A 16,913-nucleotide genomic window follows, 5' to 3' on the forward strand; every position below is an offset into this window, starting at 1 on the left:
TCTAGCTCCTCTTTAGACCTTAATTCACCATCCTTTTTTAATAGATCTTGATATCTTAAAAGATTTGCTTTTGTCAAAAGATTAGGTCGTGTAAAGGCCTCTATCGGTGACACCCATACAGGTATTTTGTAATAAATTTGTTGTATAGTCTTTCTCCACATTCCCAGTAAAGCTTTTCTTATCCATTCTATGCATATCAACTCAGAAATACATGCCATTGAGTTCCATTGCTCTTGCTCCAACATAATTGTATATATGATTGTTGGCCTCTGGATTTGTTTATTCTTTTTTTAAGTTCCTATTTTCTTATTACTTCCCAGGACATCGTCATGATTGTTCTGACTCTGGATGCCGCAGCTCTAAACAAAGATGTTGTAAAGCACCACCTATTCTTTCCTAACCTAAAACACCATCTACAGACTCGTGTGCCTCTGTGCAGCTCCCCTTCCTGTTGCTTGGTCTTGCACAAACTGTTTCAATACCTAGACAGGAGTTAATTTCTCTACCTACAGAAACAATTCCACCTGGTTACTTGAGAAGAAGAGATGAGACAGCAAACCCACTCCATCAGCCTGGCTAGGACCAATGCAATTTTGTTCTTTGTCTCCCAGACCGTCCTCTGCTTGACAGCGATTCCATCTGAGCATGCTGTACCTTTGTTATGTCACAGTACGACAGAACTGTTGTCTGAATTTATTTGTTTGTCATGTCCGTCTGCTTATTCTCCCATTTTGTATCATCATGTTTCTTAAATAATAAGCCATTACTATAAATCGTAATCCAGCCTGACTGTTTTGACACAAGCATGGCAAGTCAGTGTATGCAATAAAACTAAAATTAAATAAAAGATGTAGTGTCGAAATAGACACAGCCTAGAGGCTCCACTGAGTGCAGACTTCATAACAGGTAAGCTATAGCTAGTGCATGAAACTGCTGAGGGCTGCTGAAAGGGAGATACCTGACCCAGACTTTCATTCCTTTATTGATCTGTTGGAAAGAGGCAGGATTTGGGGGCAAGGGTCCTCCACCTACACAGAAAAATGAACAGATGATCAGATTACCATTGAAAAGGCATGGGTGGCTATACATGCATTAAATACAGAGTTCACACATAGGCACTATGGAAGACCGTTCAATCTCCAATCTATAACTAGGTAAATGTCCAAGAAACCTAGGCTTCAGCCAATGAGAAAATTCGAGGGGGGGACGTCCAATCTGGTATCATTATGCAACAGTAACAAGAACCATCAGGTTTAACAATCGGTCACTGCTCATATTTAGTTGGATCAACTGAAAGTTAGAGGAATTTGCAACATCATGGCAGAGTTAGGAGAATGGGATGAGAGATGTCCCCCCCTTATAGTGTCATAAATCATAAGATTAAACTATGATAGAAGACATCTAGAGCAGACATAAGAAGGAAAGCAGATATTAATCGATCATTTTAGTAGTATAGCAATATTGTCGCATCAGTCTTATGGTAGTAGGCAGCAAGAAGGTAGAAATATCAGAATGGAAAGAAAGATAATGTTAGGTGGAAGAAACATGCTGGCTGTGGGATTCTGGGAGTTGTCATTCATACAAAGAACTTTTCCCACCTCTGGTGGAGAATGAAGAAGATGGCACCACAACCCCAGGTGGATGATGCTCAGCAACAGATTAAGAGTTGGCCTCTAAACATTTATGTGAGAACTAGAAGCTGTTCTATAACCAAGTTAGCCCATTGGTCTACCTAGCCCAGTACTGTTAACTGACAATACTGATTATCTGCAGGTCTCAAAATATCCAAGTAGGATCCTTTCTTAGTCCTACCTGGATCTCTCTGGTGGTCTCCAAGTATCAACCAAGCCTATATAGTTTTGGAAGTCAGAAAATATCAAATATATTCATGGTGAGCTAGATCACATGGACCGAGTGAGAAGGGCCAAAGTGAAGCCTTACTCAAAATATAAAGACAAGCAGAGTTCTCTTCCCTGTAGGAGAAGTAATTTGGGAAGAGAGTTGCCCAGAGCTACATTGTTGAGGCAGGGACCCTCATTGCTGGGAAAATATGGATCTCTGCAGTGATTAGATTCTTGACAACTATTAATCACAGAACTGGCCACAGCCCAGCCTCTTCCTTGGCGTCCTCCAATGCTGACCTGTTTCTGCATTACATTTTTAATTAACCTTGGAACAGTAAAGAAGGATATTTTCTCCAAATTCAAGTCATATTTTATGGGAATGACGACAAGCTAATTAAGCTAATTCTTAAGACACCTCTTTGTGAGATGAAGCTAAGGTTGGCTTCCTCTTCAATGTGCAGTGATGGGCTGATTAAAAAATAATCACTACTTTGCCAAGGACAAGAACATGAAGTTAATTAAAAGAATTAGGTGTAACCTTAATGAAGCTCATTGGATTGTACTTTGCAGGCAAATCCCTGCCTCAAACCTAAATTCAATTTGTCTCCTTCTTTACACATGTTTGGGAATTGAACATACACAAGCTCTGTTAGTCACTCATTTTCTTTCTTCTGCCAAAACAGAAGGAAATATTGGCGCACATTTGAGGCTGTTAATTTTGCAGAAACACTTAATTGAGATACAGGTGTCCAGTGGCAAATAGCACATATGCATGTAGTGCACTGCAAAAAAAAGTTTATTGATAGCTGTGGTATTCGCCTAGGTCATGAATATTCATATGCTATTTACATCGACCAATGGGAGTGCTGGAGGGGCGGAATCACAAAGTATAAGAGACTCAGCAGGAGGAGGAGGACTTATATAGGGAGTTCTGAGAGATTTGGAGTTTGGGCGGGAGAGTGGTGGTTAAGAGGGATAAAGGAGAATGTTTGCTTAAGAGTTAATAATATTGCTTGTTCTGTCAACACCTGTATCAATAAACAATTTCTATTTGGCTTGGGCCTCGATTATTAATAATCGGTATTGTTGATGAAATCAACTGGTGGCAGCTGAGGGGCACTTAGAGTGGGCTCTTTGTTTTGTTAAAAGAAGCAGGGGTCATGTGGGAATCATGACAATAACCCATTCCTTATTTAGGTAAATAGGATGAAACTGAGTCACATCTTCCAATCGCATATTGGAAAACTCTGGCTCTGCTGCCATGGGTGTTGCTCTTCTCCATTTTGTTTGGGCAAACTGATCATTGAGACCAGAGGTCACCAACACCCCGGTCCACGACCCGGTGCTGGTCCGTGGCCTGAGCCGGACTGGGCCGCGGAGACAGACCCCCCCAGCCCCTCCACACGCACTCACCCCCACACAGCTGATTTGCACATGCATGCATGCTCCAGCGCACCTGTGCAAGTGCCGCTCCACCATTTGCACATGCGTGCACTTGCTCATTCACACATGTGCACAAGTGTGGGGAGTGCCCTGCCTTCCCCAGCCGGTCCATGGGGTGAAAAAGGTTGGGGGACCCCTGATTTAGGCCAGTGGTTCGCAACCTTGGGTAAGCCAAGTATTCTTGGACTGCAAGTCACAGAAACCCTGACCAGATGAGCTAGTGGTGAAAACTTCTAGGAGCTGCAATGCAGAAACACCTGGGTTACCCAAAGTTCGGAACCGCTGATTTAGACCAATAGTTCCCAAAGGAGAGACCCTGGATATTCTTGCACTACAACTCTCAGAGGTCTTAGGCAGCACAGGCTGTGGTCAGAGGTTCTGGAAGGTCTCATCCAGGATCATCTTGGACCACTAAGTTTGGAAACCATGGACTTAGACTACTTGAGGCTGGAGCACTTTCTATTGGTGAATGAAGGTTGCCTTAGCATTTCAGGAGGCCAGCCCTGTGGCTGTTTTGGTGTTAACAGAAGCATCCTACTGCCAACTAGTTTCCCATCCAGCACTGAAGAGCAGAAGCTAAGAATTACACTACGAAAAAAAAATGTCAATGTCATGGTCACCTTGTCCTAAATCTGCACCACAACACAACAAAATAGATTATGAAATCAAGCACTTCTGCAAATTCCGATCATTTCAAGCATGGTTGTGAGAAAAACAGTACAGTACTCAACATATCATGCTTCTTCCTTACACTTTGAAACAGGAGATCACTAAATTGACTCTTATATGTTCTTCCCAGCAAGTAGATCAGTTCTTCTAAAGTCTGTGGAGGGAGATTAGCAAAATAGTCAAAATGACTCAAAATAACTATGAAAGTCAACTTTCTTTCTTTCTTTCTTTCTTTCTTTCTTTCTTTCTTTCTTTCTTTCTTTCTTTCTTTCTTTCTTTCTTTCTTTCTTTCTTTCTTTCTTTCTTTCTTTCTTTCTTTCTTTGGGGGGGGTGTTGGTGAAGTGACCATCACATTGGTAAGCAGTGCTTTAGCCCTGGAAGGCAGCTTGCACACTCCTTTTCCTTGAAAACTGTGCTTCCTGATAGTCTTCTATGATCAAGGGACCTTCCCCTGGTTAGCCAGATCTACTTCTTCATGGTTAGCACTGGAAAGGCAAAACAAGCACAAGACAGCCCCAAGTCAAGCTGAGCACAGAAGACATGTTCTCTTTCCCATGTGCTGGAAAGGATGGATGTCCAACAACACCCTAGTAGGACTTGAATGGGATGGAGGCAATGTGTCTCTCTGGTATGTTTTGCCCCAGAAAACATTGGCTGAAATCCTGTTGCACAGTTAGACAAACTGTGTGACTTTTAGATGTGAATTGAAGTTAAGACAACTGTGTAGGCTTTGTCTGTTGCCCACGAAGCCACACAACTAAGTATGCAAATCTCTACAGAGATTTCTCAACTTACAGCTATTCACTTCCAGAAGTTACAACATTTGCATAACTGCACAACAGGATTTCAGCCATTTATTTCCCATCTGATTCCATCAGGGCTGAACTTCTATTATGCATACAACTTGTGCATGGCTGAGAGAGAACACCACACCAAAAGGTCAGTGTAGAAGGAAGAGAAATGGATGTGTGTGTGTTTATCAAATATAATGAATTTATTATAGCATGACAAGGGTGCCTTGACAGTCAGATGGAAAAAAGCAAGAGCCAAAGTCTTTACTCTGCCCCCTGATCTTTGCAAGCTGCTTTCAGACAGAATGAAGACATACGTATGCTGTATTTTAGAGAAAGGGTTTTCACTTTCAAATCTGTCGTATTCCATATTTGGAGGAAAGAAAGCCTCCTCAGCGTTCTTTTCTGACTTAATTCATTAACAGCTAGACATAAGGAAACCTCTTATCGTTACTTTGCATCCAATTAGTGCTTGACACAGTTTAGATCCTCATAATTGGACTGGTCAGCTTCACTTTCGCTTTACTCTGCCAGGTCAATTGCTCAGCCTTACTGCAGAAATAAAAAGGGGTTTGGGAGAGCACAAGACATAGGCCAGAGGCCAGCATCCAACACTTGCAAGCCAATTTAGACTGGAATAGTCTCACAATCAAGGTGTCTGGAGCTCATCAGAAGGAAATGGAGAGTGTAATAAGATGAGTCCTTCCCAGCCTCATCCTGGCTCTATAGGGCACAGACGTAAGAGGGTATCTGACTCTTTTCGCCCTCTTGCTGTCTACTCTTCATAACTGATGTTTGCAACTCAAAGATGGCAACCCAGCTGCTGACAGGTATCACCCTCCCCCCCCAAAGGATCCTATCAGAGGTGCCCCCATCCAGCCTAAGCTTCTTTGTAATTACAGAAGATAAAAGGATTTTATCCCAGTTCACCACTGGGGAGCAGGTGCAGCTTTTGGCTGGCCCCAGCAGGCGTCCTCATCCCTGCCTTTGAATGTGTGTGGGCCCCACTCTCAGACCTTGGGGAGATCAGATGGGGTCTTTGGCTGGAGTGGTTTGTGCAACAATGGTTGGGTTATCCCATTAATTGACATTGTCACAAAAGGGGGAAGAATACACTTCTGTTCATCACAGGATATATTAGGCTGTGGCCACTGGGAGACTCACACAATTCTGACGGGCCTGTCATCCACAAGACATGCCAAGCATGTTGTCCTGCTGAGAGCAGTCTTTCCTGCAGCACCCAGTGACTGCTGACCATGCAGGCCTCAGCTGCAATGGGGAGTTGGAAGGATGAGTCACTGGATGGGGTCTCTGATTAATTGGGGAACCATCCGGTACCCAGCTGGCAGATACAGCCTCCTTTCCCACATCCGATTCGCTTAGAGGGTTGCTCTGTGCCACCACTCATTCAATCTCTCTCTCTCTCTTCCTCTCTCTCACACACTTTATTGTTATATTCCAAATCTTAGTTGAAATGTGCTAAAAGATACTATCAGTATATTGTTGTTCTTGTTTATTCCTGCCTAATTCTTCATGACCCCATGGACCAGAGCACGCCAGGCCCTCCTGTCTTCCACTCCATCCCAGAGTTGGGTCAAATTCATATTGGTAGCTTCGGTGACACTGTCCAACCATCTCATCCTGTCGTCCCCTTCTCCTCTTGTCCTCACACTTTCCCAACTTCAGGGTCTTTTGCAGGGAGTCTTCTCTTCTCATGAGATGGCCAAAGTATTGGAGCCTCAGCTTCAGGATCTGTCCTTCCAGTGAGCACTCAGAGTTTATTTCCTTCAAAATGGATAGGTTTGTTCTCCTTGCAGTCCAGGGGACTCTCAAGAGTCTCCTCCAGCACCACAATTCAAAGCATCAATTCTTCAGTTGTCAGCTTTCTTTATGGTCCAGCTCTCACTTCCATACATCACTACAGGAAAAACCATAGCTTTGACTATTCGGACTTTTGTTGGCAAGGAGATGTCTCTGCTTTTTAAGATGCTGTCTAGGTTTGTCATCACTTTCCTCCCAAGAAACAGGCGTCTTTTAATTTCATGGTTGCTGTCACCATCTGCAGTGATAATGGAGCCCAAGAAAGTAAAATTTGTCACTGCCTCCATATCTTCCCCTTCTATTTCCCAGGAGGTGATGGGGCCAGTGGCCATGATCTTATTTTTTTTACTATTGAGCTTCAAACCATTTTTTGCGCTCTCCTCTTTCACCCTCATTGCAAGGTTCTTTTAATCCTCCTCACTTTGTGCCATAAGATTGGTATCATCTGCATATCTGAGGCTGTTTATATTTCTTCCAGCAATCTTAATTTTGGCTTTGGATTCCTCCAGTCCAGCCTTTCGCATGATGTATTCTGCATTTAAGTTGAATAAGCAGGGGGACAATATACAGCCTTGTCCTACTCCTTTCCCACTTTTGAACCAATCAGCTGTTCCATATCCAGTTCTAACTGTTGCTTCCTGTTCCACATATAGGTTTCTCAGGAGGTAGATAAGGTGGTCAGGCAGTCCCATTTCTTTAAGAACTTGCCATAGTTTGCTGTGGTCCACACAGTCAAAGGTGTCACTGGACAGCCACTTTGCTTTCTTGCATTACCTTTTCTTTGGGATGGTTTTTGTTGCTGCCTCCTGTACAATGTTGTGAGCCTCCATCCATAGTTCTTCAGGTGCTCTGTCCACCAAATCGAGTTCCTTAAATCTGTTCTTCACTTCCGCTTGGTTTAGATTATACCTGACTAGCCCAGTGGTTTTTCCTAGTTTCTTCAATTTAAGCTTGAGTTTTGCTAGAAGAAGCTGATGATCAGAGCCACAATCAGCTCCAGGTCTTGTTTTTGCTGACTGTATAGAGCTTCCCCATCTTTGGCTGCAGAGAATATAATCAATCTGATTTCAGTATTGCCCATCTGGTGATGTCCACATGTAGAGTCACCTCTTGTGTTGTTGGAAAAGAGTGTTTGTGATGACCAGCTTGTTCTCTTCACAAAACTCTATTAGCCTTTGCCCTGCTTCGTTTTGAACTCCAAGGGCAAATTTACCTGTTGTTCCTTTTATCTCTTGACTCCCTACTATAGCATTCCAGTTCCCTATAATGACAAGAACATCTTTCTTTTGTGTCAGTTCTAGAAGATGTTATAAGTCTTCATAGAATTGGTCAGATTCAATCTCTTCAGCATGGGTGGTTGGTGCATAAACATGGATTACTCTGATGTTGAAAGTTCTGCCTTGGATTTGTATTGAAATCATTCTATCATTTTTGAGACTGTATCCCAATAAGCTTCCCCCAATCTTTTTGTTGACTATGAGGGCTACTCCATTTCGTCTACAGGATTCTTGCCCACAATAGTAGATATGATAATAATCTGACTTGAATTCGCCCATTCCTGTCCATTTTAGTTCACTGACGCCCAGGATGTCAATGTTTATTCTTGCCATCTCCTGTTTGACCACATCCAGCTTACCAAGGTTCATAGATCTTACATTCCAGGTTCCTATGCAGTATTTTTCTTTGCAGCATTGGACTTTCCTTTCACTTCCAGGCACGTCCTCAGCTGAGCATCCTTTCAGCTTTGGCCCAACCACTTCATTAGCTCTGGAGCTACTTGCACCTGTCCTCCGCTCTTCTTCAGTAGAATGTAAGACGCCTTCCGACCTGAGGGTCCCATCTTCCAGCATCATATCTTATAGCCTTTTGTTTCTGTACATGGAGTTTTCTTGCCACTTCCTGCTCCAGGTGGATTGCGTTTAGTCAGAACTCTCCACTATGATCCGTCCGTCTTGGGTGTCCCTGCCCAGCATAGCCCATAGCTTCTCTGAATTTTTCAAACCCCTTCGCCACGACAAGGCAGCAATCTGTGAAGATATATAGACTTGTGCTAAAATGACAGCTAGTTGATACAGGTCAGTATTTGTGTAAAGATGTCTGGCTTTCAAAAAGGCATAAGGAAAAAAGTGCCCAGCCTTCCACAAACGATACTACAACTCCTATCATCCTTTTAAATTATCCGGATCAACTTCCTGAAAAGGGGAGGCAAACCTTGAGGTTTTCCAAGTGTACGAAGTATATAAAATAAACTCATAAAGCCCCATGGTGGGTGGAGGAAAGCACATGATGTATCAGGTTAGAATCATAGAACAAATGAGTTGGAAGGGACTTATAAGGGCATTGAATCCCACCCCCTGCTTAATGCAGGAATCCAAATTAAAGCAGATCTGCCAGATGGTTGTCAAATTTTCCCTTTAATGCCTCCAGCATTGGAGCGCTCACCACCTCCCAAGATAATTGGCTCCATTATTGTACTGCTCTAACAATTATGAAATTTTTCCTGATATTCAGCCTAAATTTGGCTTGTGCCCATTACTAGATGTCCTGCACTCTGGGATGATCAAGAGCAGATCCTGCCACTCCTCTGTATGACTTTCTTTCAAATACTTGAAAAGTGCTATCATATCGCCTCTCCGTCTTCTTTTTTCAAGAATAAACTTGCCCATTCTTTCAGTTCTTCTTTACAATGGCTTGGTTTCCAGTTCCCTGATCATCCTCATTGTCCTCCTCTGAACCTGCTCCAGTTTGTTGTCATGCTTCTTAAAATGTGGTTATTATATTATCTGTCCCTATGCAGATCTTTCTCAAAACAAATACTTGGGGCAAAATTTAAAATGATATTTTAAACATGGAACTGCCATTAAACACAGTCATGTCAAATGTACCATCACCACAGTGACTACTCTGTGATAACTTTGCTCCTTATCTTCTTAGCCAAACAATGATCCACTACCTTCCCAGCAAGACCTGGGAAGATCTACTTTTTTCCTTACTGTACCTGGGACTGGCTTGGTCTCTCTCTCTCTCTCTCTCTCTCTCTCTCTCTCTCTCTCTCTCTCTCTCTCTCTCTCTGCAGTGCTTGAAAAGGCTGGTGCTTTGCTTACCATAATCATATATGAAAATTCTGTTGCTTACCACCTGTCCTGGAGAATCTTTTCATTCACATCCTACCAAGACCTAAAATTGGCCTTGGCCAACATTTCTGCTTCTCTTGTTAAACTCTTCCCCCCCCCCCCACATTCCAATTAGAAAAACCAAAGGACAGATAGTAAGTTCTTGTTTTTAAAGCTGGTAATGAAATTATTAATTCTTTTGTTAATAATGACACTTAATTTACTTGTTATGAATGTGTTCTGATTTTTCTTCAGTAAGAATTTCCTGTCGTGCTTTTTTTTCTGAATTATTCTCAACATATTGTTTATGGAAATGTGATGTGCGAATGAAGTGATTAATTGACTGCAGTCCTGTCCTCTTCTCTCTGTCCAAACATGTTGGAGAAATACAAGTATGTCCCATACTAATAACATTCATACCATTAATAATAACATGTTAATGCCAGTGAATTCAGTTGGAGTGTGACTTACTGTTTCCAGTATACTTGTCAGAGTTGACCATAGCCTTAAACATTCACTCACTCCTCTTACCTTCGATGTTTAAAGGACAAGAACCAATCCCCCCCTTTGTTTTGTTTAGATTAGCAGATTATTCAGGAAACAGAAGTGGAGAGCAACACAGTTGTGCAGTGAAGACAAGGAGAAATTAAAGGAAAAACCTGGAGCGGGGGATGCTTCCACATCACCCTGGTAAGAGTACCTGGTGAGCTTGCAAATGGAAATGGCTCACAGAGGCAGACCAAAAGCTCCATTTCATGTGGGCTATTACAACAGACACCCTGTCCATCTCCAACACATATTTACTCTCAGGCCAGACACAGACATAGGAGAAAGCATGTACAGGCCTGAACGTACATTAATGTTGCAGGAGGGTGACAGACACAAACCTGCTGTGTTTATGGAATCGGGCGTCAATATTTTGCCATGCATAAGTCCTAAAGACCAGCTACCCCACAAAGCAAGCTAATTTCGTACTTCCAGAGGGGAGAGACACTTCGAAACCTTTTCTTTTTCTAGTTTCAGACTGCTTCTTGTGCCAGCCTATCTCTGGATCTAGTTGCTTGCTAATGCATGCATAGAACCTTGAGGCAAAGAAAATCTGAAATCAATCCAGAAATCAAGCGGCATTTAAGAGAGGACAAAGGCTCGGAAGGCATAGTGACGATATCTACACACCCTTGTTGGGATATGGTTGAAAAAAATAATTGTTTATGAGAATTTGCTATAATATTGAAAATTGAGAGCTTTCTAGGTACTGTGATTTATGATCTCTCTCTGTTCAAGAGAATTTTAAAAAGGTTATTTTAAAGATTTCACTCAAACTGGAATTCTCATGCTGGCATATGAGGTGGAACCAAGTGATACAATCCAGAAATACTAGAATGGATTGTATGACTTTTGGTTTATAGGTACAAACATCTCTCTTTTTTAATGTCCTTTCAAATAAAAAAAAAACTCTCAAAGAACAAGATGAGCAAACAAGAAAAGGGCTCAATGAAACTTTTTCTCAATGATAGAGGTGGCCATTTTTTAATTTAAGAGACAATTAAATAGTTGCTGTGGGTTTTCCGGGCTGTTTGGCCATGTTCTTAAGATTTTTCTTCCCAACGCCTCACCAGTCTCTGTCGCCGGCATGGAGTCAGAACTCTTTCTATGCTCTGGTGCAGTTTCTTTGGATAGTTGAGTATTTATAGCTGTGGGATCAGCTTCTGTCCTTTTCAGGAGATTGGGTGATTATAATAATAATAATAATAATAATAATAATAATAATAATAATAATAATAATAATAATAATAATAATAATAATAATAATAATAATAATAATTTATTGTCATTGTAAGTATATACACATACAACGAAATTCACAGACACCCAGAGACCAGACACATGCACACACATAAAATTCCCAAACACTCCCCACCCACTAAAAGTCCCCCACTAAAAATACAAACATCTACACCGCAGGCCAAGTTACACAGTCCAACTAATTATTCACTACTGGTGGTCTTTAAGCTCATTATTAATTGCAATTATAGCTCTGGGATAAAAACTATTGAGAAAACGTGTGGTCCGAGTCTTAATTGTTCTATATCTTCTGCCAGATGGTAACAGTTCAAAAAAGTTATAAGCAGGATGGGAAGAGTGATGATGATGATGATGGTGATCAGTGTGGGTTTTTTTGTTGTGGGTGTAATGTTGTGATAAGGGGGAGAGATGGTCTGTCACTGTGATTGATGGATGTTGTTAGCTGGTCTTTTGTGTGCAGTGATCAACAGTCCTTGAGAACAATATCAAGAAATTTCACACAGTACTAGAAGCAGTTGCAAATCTCAGAAATCATACCATCACAGCTACAAAAAAAAGGCAGTTTTAGGAACTGCATAATACTGTGTCGATATTTAACAGATACTTAGGTTTTTTGTTAAAACTTGTATCTGTTATATAATACCAGTCAATGTTTTTGTAATCTTGATTGACTGTGCCTGGTGTTTTATTATTATTATTATTATTATTATTATTATTATTATTATTATTATTATTATTATTATTAGTAGTAGTAGTAGTAGTAGTAGTAGTAGTAGTAGTAGTAGTAGTAGTAGTAGTAGTAGTAGTAGTAGTAATTACTGGTAATTACTGGTAATTATAATCTTTAAAATGTTGTTCAGAAGGGAGATCAGTGAGCTGGATTTAGTCTCCAAACTCCCTTAGTCCTTTTCATCATCAAACAGCTATTCTGTGGGATAGGTTTATCTTTTTTTAAAAGGAGATTGTCTGCATTATTGCTGTGTTTGATAAAGTTGCTTCCAACTTACAGCAACACTATGAATTAATGATTGCCCAAAGATCCTATAATTAACATCCCTGCTGAGGTCTTGCAGACCAAAGGATGTGATTTCCTTTGTTGAGTCAGTCTCTTTCGTATTCAGTCCTCCTCTTTTCCTGTTGCCTTCAACCCTTCTCATCATTGTCTTTTCTATTATTGTCTTTTCCAGTGGGCCGTAGCTTCCAGAGTTGAAGCATGAGATACGGCGCATACAAAAATAAAAATAAGCATGCTGAATCAGACTCAAGGACAACATTCTGTTGGAGTTTTTATAACCTCATATGCTGTCTGCTGTCTGTGTGTCTGGGAGTGACCTTTCTGGGCTAGCATGACTATCTATTTAGCACTAAACAATCACTCCTTCCTGACTCTGAATTCAGAGAGAGCCTCACCTCTACACTGAGTGATTTCCCCCCCCTCTTTAGTCTGTTGGAAGTAGTGTTTCTTAGTTTGCTGTTCACAGCTATGAGTAATTAAGCATTTTTATACTTTCAACTACTAATGTCTCAGCATGAGTTATTGAGACTGTAAGTGACAGTTAATGAGAAAGGGTGGACTATCTGGGGAAGGAATTTTACCAGAGATTCAAAACTCTGCAACACACTCTGCCCCTGCAGTGGCCAACCAGTTGCCTGCAGGAAACCCACCAACAGGACATGAGGTCAACTGCCCAATCCATCTTGTGTCCACTAGCATCTGGTGTACTTGGGCACACGACTTCTGATACTGGAACTTGGCTGATGCACATAAATTCAGTTGGACTGGGATCACAACACATGGATTAAATCCACAGCCCCCTGACTGAGTAGATTCTGAAAGCCATCCTATATGCCTTCAAGTTCTGCAAAAATTCACAAATTAGCACATTGCAAATGAACACATGGGAATGATTCAGATTTTTCAAAGGCATGGGAATTATTTGAAGTCAATGGATTGGCATTTTTGAATCTGCTCTAAACGCAACTGCAGTCCCGTTTTATAGTTTTCTTTTTTCTCTGCAAACCCAAGCTATAAAACGAAACTGGCAGGCCCTCCATTGTCCTTTGAGCCTCACACTCCTAGGCTTCAAAAAAAAAAAAACCCCATCAACAATCTCAACTCTTCATAACCTCGGCAGGGCTTTATTAGTCAAAAACCAAGGTACCAATTACTGAGTGGACAAATTAAAATTTTAAAGGATTTATTTCTAATAAGTAGCAAGTTAAAAAGCCCCTTTAGCAACCAGAGTAGCTGATGAAGCTGCAGCTACGTTTTATAAATAACTTTTATGAAAATAATAATCCGTGAAAAAGCTGCAGCCAAAAATGGCTACGTTTCTGCATCCAATTTGTATCACATTGAAGCGACTGATGTTACAATGCTAGCCCTATATATTATACAATTATGTGGATATGACTTTCATTATCTTATTAAAGCTGGAGTTGTTATGACACAGACCATACTATCCACAGATGTTCAACTGCACAGCTATGCTGCTCCTGCAGCCTTCCTTTCATTGAGTATTGAATTGCCTCCTCTGATAAAGGCCATGCTGGGTTAAACAGAAAGGGCTTCTAGGTACCTTGGCTTGTTACCAACTGGGCTCAGCTTTCAAGGGAAACTGGGGTTCTGCAAGATCCTGCCATCTAATGGTTTGTATGCTGTCAAAATGTACCTCTTCTCATCAGCAGACATGCGGAGGACGTAAACCAGACAGGCAAGCAGGTAAACCCAGCAAGGGAATCAATGTAGACGTGCCTGCAGACCACATGATACCTATGCAAATAAGAGCACACAGTAGTTCATGGACAATGATCAATCTTAAAAAGATACCATGCATTTACTCAACATCCATAAATTGATTTTTCAGAGTTTTATACCATGTTTGCTTCTGTGACACCCCTTTTTCCACATTTCCTTTAAGATCAGGATATTTATTTATTTATATTAAAGCTATATTCTAGTTTGCCACTATGATTAGTGTTCAAAGAAATGAACAATGTAAAAGTTATAATTAAAATATTGAATTTGATTAAATTAAGAAGTCACCCGAATAAACACATTAAATAAGAATCCTTTAATAAGAAAAAATATTTGACGATTTACCAAACTCCACTTTAACCATAGTTTGGGGCATTGTTCTCTAGTCACGGCCCATTAGCTCCCATTAGAACACTTAGTGCAAAGATACAGAAGAGAACAAAAGAAGAAAAACAAGAGATCACTTCCATCAGGTCCAAAAAAATTAAAGGGAAATTGAAACCCAGATTAGGGGTTTTATTATTTGATCAAAATGAAATAAATGAAAGACAGAAAAATATACTGAAGAACTATACAGAAAAGCTGCGAGGATGACAATTTGCTTAGAAGAAGAATTCTATGATTTACAATTTCAGAAAACAAAATGAAAGACACACCCAAAACAACAGAAATGAATAAATCAGAGTAGATGGTGTACCAGTAGATTTATTTCAAATTGCAGAAGCTGAATATATCAAATCTATCAGGAAGAATATGGCAAAAATATAGAAAACAAACCATTAATCCACAGACTGGAAATGTTCCATAATCATTCCAATCCCAAAGAAAAGACATGCCCAGAGTGAAATAAATTCAGATCCATAGCATTAATTTCCTATGCAAACAAAGTGATGTTCAATATTTTACAACAAAGATATTTATCAGATATGAAGAGACAAATGTCCAGTGTTCAAGATGTATTCAGGTAATGAAGAGCTGCTAGAGATTATATTGCAAATATATGGCAGCTACTGGAGTGTATCAAATAATTTCAGAAATTACTTTGTAGTTTACAGATTACAAATTATGCTTTACAGATTGCATGGATTACAAAAAGCTAAGTATCATTCTGTTGTGTACCTCTATATCTGATTGTCCTTATGCTATATCACAAATTAAAAAACCCATTGTTTAGAACAGAATACATGGTTTTTCATTTGCGAAGGCTCCAGACAAAGGTGTATTTTATCTCCTCGTGTACTTGATGCAGAACATATTATACAAAAAATATGGATTAGATACAGATGAAGAAGCAGTGAAAGATGTTGGAATAATAATCCATGGTTTAAGATATACAAATGACACCTTACTTTTGGCAGAAAGTATCAGTGATTTGAAATTACTACAGAGGAAGGTTATATTTTTTTAAAAGTGTAAAAGTAGAGGTGAACTTTGAGAAGACAAAAATAATGACTACAGAACCATTATATAACTTTAGTTGACAAAGAATCCATTGAAATTGTTAAAGATTTTTTGTACCTTGGCTCAAACATCAAGCTAAATGAAGACTGCAGTCAAGAAATCAGAAGATAAACATGGAAAGGCAGCTATGAAGGAACTAAAAAAGATCCTTACGAGTAAGGAGAACATCCATTCTGTTGTATTCTTGATCCTATGTATGGGACAGTAAAGAAAGCTGACAGGGGGAAAATGAATTGGTTTGAAATATAGTGTTGCAGGAGAGCTTTATAGACACTATAAAGCTTTATGGACACCACTATCAGAAAGAGAGATAAGTAGGTGTTAGATCAAATCAAGCCTGAACTCTTACTAGAAGCAAAAATGAATAAACTGAGGTTGTCATGCTCTAGGCACCTCATGAGACAAGACTCAATGGAAATGACAGAAATCAGGAAAAAGTTGAAGGCAACAGGAAAAGAAGAAATGTAATTGTGAAATGGATTAACTTAATAAAGGAAGCCATGGCTCTGAATTTCCAAGAGCCAAGTGGGGCTGTTAATTATTGGGCCTTTTGGAAGTCACTCATTCATTGATTCACCCTGTATCTGAAGTGGCCTGATGGTACATATATAGTTCCTACCACAGAAAACATCTGTGCCTAAAGTAAAATTGCAGAGAGGACACAGGTACAGTTACTATACAAATATTTATATATCAAACATACCAAAAAGCCTTAGTACGACTTGGCTGTACAGTCTGGCTTGAGCTTGCTGGTGTGAGCTAAATAGAGTCACTAGGAGGTCCGGTATGCCATTTGGTACAATCCTTGCATCTAAATAGCATATGGGCCTCACACAACCCTGTTTGGTCCTCACCAGACTGTTGGCAGTTTGAGAGTATTGTGAGGTGATTTAAGAAAAGAGCCACTTCAGGATATTGGCAAATTGAACACTTTCTCAGCTCTGTGGAGGGACCATAGAAGTGGGGGGAGGGGATGAGAACCTGTGCACAGCCAGAAGAGATGAATTGCTGGACAGCTCAGTGATTTAGGCATCTGGCTGCAGACCGAGAAGTTGGGAGTGTAATTCCCTATTGTGCCTCCTTGACAGGGACTGGACACAATGATTCATAGGCTCTCTTCCAGTTCTACAGTTCTAAGATGATGGTGGTGATGATGATGATGATGATAATTAAAAGCAAAAAAAATCCCTCCCGATTGCCCACTTCT

General features: G+C 40.4%; 1 long non-coding RNA gene across 1 annotated transcript; it reads left to right on the forward strand.

Moving 5' to 3' along the window:
* The first annotated feature begins 4,119 nt into the window (after positions 1 to 4,119).
* LOC144586900 (uncharacterized) lies at positions 4,120 to 10,522 on the forward strand. The gene is made up of 2 exons (XR_013541989.1): positions 4,120 to 5,577; positions 10,262 to 10,522. It is a non-coding gene; the product is annotated as an uncharacterized LOC144586900 (long non-coding RNA).
* Positions 10,523 to 16,913: the final 6,391 nt, after the last annotated feature.

This window comes from Pogona vitticeps, chromosome 2 (genome assembly GCF_051106095.1).
Source record: "Pogona vitticeps strain Pit_001003342236 chromosome 2, PviZW2.1, whole genome shotgun sequence".
NCBI lineage: Eukaryota > Metazoa > Chordata > Lepidosauria > Squamata > Agamidae > Pogona > Pogona vitticeps.